Source organism: Myotis brandtii, unplaced genomic scaffold (genome assembly GCF_000412655.1).
Source record: "Myotis brandtii unplaced genomic scaffold, ASM41265v1 scaffold247, whole genome shotgun sequence".
Classification (NCBI taxonomy): Eukaryota; Metazoa; Chordata; class Mammalia; order Chiroptera; family Vespertilionidae; genus Myotis; species Myotis brandtii.
This window is the reverse complement of record NW_005359352.1, coordinates 3,121,676-3,124,555: the sequence shown is the minus strand read 5'-3', so window position 1 is coordinate 3,124,555 and position 2,880 is coordinate 3,121,676. Positions and strand designations below refer to the sequence as shown.

The window sequence follows — 2,880 nt, the reverse complement described above, 5'->3', positions numbered from 1 at the left end:
TTACCCCCATCATCTCCTCGACCCCTCACCCCCACCCCCGGGGTGCGCATTCAGCATCCCTGGGTAGCCCGACAGCAGGAGGGGCGAGTGGCTACAGCCAGTCAAATTTCTATTGCAAAATATTTTCGTGTAAAACTTTTTTTGGGGAAGAAATATTGCTGCAATGAAAAAAAATTAGCCAAAATTCATTATTTTAAATTTACATGCAATATTTCCTTTTAAATAGTATTCGACACCATCAACAGCTACATTTTTTTCTAAAACATCCCAGTAAGAACGACCTCGCCTCGCTGGTGATTCATACCACCCTGTCCTCCTTCGCAGTTGGTAAGGGGCCCACACAGGGGTCCTCGGGGCTCCTCGCAGCCACTCGGCAAGGCCCGCACTTGCGCAGGCGCATTGGGTGCTCAAGTGCATGAGCATCAGCAACAAGCCAGGCACTTGGCTGGGGTTTAGATTCATGAGATCTGCGAGCAGGATCGGACAGTTCCTCTGTAAATTCATTCATTTTTTGCGAAGCTCTGTGCTGAAAAGACTCTGGATGCCCTTCATTTTGTAGAAATCATTTTTTTAGACTTTTCAACTGAATACAGGAGTGCACTGATTAATAATCTCTACGGAGCCTTTCCATGCAGGGTGTTGTCAGGATGACTCCTGGGAGCCCTCCAGTCAGCAGAAAGATGTGTATTGTTCCCAAATCTGATTGGCTAAATCAATCGTCTGTGCTGGTTAAGGCAAAGCAAACTACACGCAGACTGGTTTAGACGAAAACGTGATGTATTTACCCAATCACGTAGCCTCCATTTCTTTTTGTGCTTGGACTGGACGGTCTGAAGTCTGAAGCTGTATGATTCCGTGATTGTTACCAAAACAACAAAATGCAATGTTCCTACAAAGAGCTGGAGCAAGTGAGTTATTTGCAGTCATCACTATGAATCTCACCATCTATCTTCAGGCAACAAGAGATTAATATATTTATATTAAATCATTTCATTCCCTTCTTTAGTAAGTGAACAACTTTCTACTATGAAGGCTCCAAAAAAGATGAGAGAAAATTAAGTAACAGATTATATTTTAACATTATTGGCAAAAAAAAGTAATAATTTCTTTTGCTAGATTTGACTCAGCTTTGCTTCCTTTTGAGAAAACTATATAGGGTCAAAGAAGGAAAACTAACCAGAGAGGGAAAAGTTGTGTTTAATCTACTATAGATCTATGTTGTGAGAAGAGAAAGGTGTTGTTTTTTTTTCAATTTATAAACTGTACAAAGCTCTAATGTTTTAACTACAAGTCACTTTCTCTTTTCCATAAAGTTATCTATTTTATTTGAGATGAATATTAACTACCCTCAAAGATTCTAAAATAGATGCATATTCACTACATGTTTGATTCTTTATATTTGTTCAACCATTCTGTTCCTTAACGATGCAAGTAAACTCTTACTAGAGAGAAGAACAGTTACCTTTCATAAAGGAAAACATGCGCTATACAGAAATATTGTTTAATGTTTGACTTGTATCGGTTACATATTTTCACTATTAATACGTTACTAGTATGCTAGGAATGTGCTAGAATCTGTACAAAGCATTGGGGAAGGCAGTACTGGACCCGTATCCCGGTCAAGCGGACCCCCTAGAAGTCACGAGCTGCACCTTGTGGCCCGTGGTCTCTTCTGGATCAAGGAGACACAGCCCACCCAGGGCTTCCCGCAGACGCACAGCCAGCACCGGCTCTAAGCTGTTGGGTTCCCCGCCCTACGCTCCCCATGCGCCTTCACACGGCAAGGCCTGGGGTCCTCCGTGGCCTGGGCTTTTCGGTGTCTCCGTTTGCTTGGGCTGCAGCCAAGCTCAGGAAAGGCTTGCGGGGAGCGTGGACTTTGCGCTCCTCCTTGGAACTGGTTTAGTTATAAAATCCACCTGAGAAAATGCCTTCCGTGCGGTGACCCTTCTCTGTCCTTCAAGGCTGCTCTGACGGCCACCAGGACGCTGAATGCAATGTCTGTGCCCCACATCCTGTCTAAAGGGCACCCCCGTTGGTTTAAAAAGCCCGTCTCCCATCTAGGTGCAGTCAGATCACCCATGTATGCTGAGGAACAACACCAATATTTCTACATTCCATATATTTTCTGGATTTTTTTCTGCAGGAGGTCAATTACAGTGGAACCTTTTTTCCAGAAACGTCTCCCATCTTGAACAATTCCCCTCTCAACCTGACAGCCCTTTCCTGCTGACACCTGTGTGGTCAGTCACGCAGAGAATGCACGAGTGTGAGTCAGTTTACACTGTTAACATCTCAGGATACTGTGCGGTGAATGTTTTCATGTGTTTTTTTTGCTTTTGTGGCTGCTTATAATTATTGTTAAAAGCATACATGTAAAGCAGGTGTACACACATGAGTAAATAGCACACACATGTGCACATGCAGGGAGTCAGGTCAGTGGCTCAAGCTCGTTAGGCCCAGCACCTCCGTCACTCATTGGACATCGCCTCATGGTCATGAGCTGCCTCAGACTGAGGGCTTGTTTTCCTGGTTCTCAGTAGCGTGTTCTCAGTAGCGTGTTCTCGGTGGTGTGTTCTTGGTGGCGTGTCCTTGGGGGAACCTCCCTGCACCCTGGGCCAGGTCTGCAGGGTCTCGGTCTGCCCTGCACGACTCAGGGTCCCGGTGCAACTTGGTGCGGGTTCTGTTTCTTCTCCACCCACGGAGGAAACACGTCGGCCCTCTGGGAGGACTGCACACCTGGCGCCTGCAGTTTCAGGGAAGCAGCGTGTAGGCGAGGGTCCTGTGGGGTCGGGAAGAGGACTGTGTGGTGCTAGTTGTGCAGCGGAGGATGCTGTGCTGAGACCGCCATGTGCACACTCGTTGTCCTAGGAATGAGCAGGA

General features: G+C 46.1%; 1 long non-coding RNA gene across 4 annotated transcripts in view; it reads right to left on the bottom strand.

The window, feature by feature from the left end:
- Positions 1-1,420: 1,420 nt before the first annotated feature.
- The window catches only part of LOC102252018, a 12,124-nt gene continuing 10,664 nt past the window's right edge, over positions 1,421-2,880 (bottom strand). For all 4 annotated transcript variants that reach the window (XR_001362331.1, XR_001362333.1, XR_001362332.1 and 1 more), the window contains one exon: positions 1,421-2,864. This is a non-coding gene — a long non-coding RNA (uncharacterized LOC102252018). The remainder of the gene's footprint in view (positions 2,865-2,880) is intronic.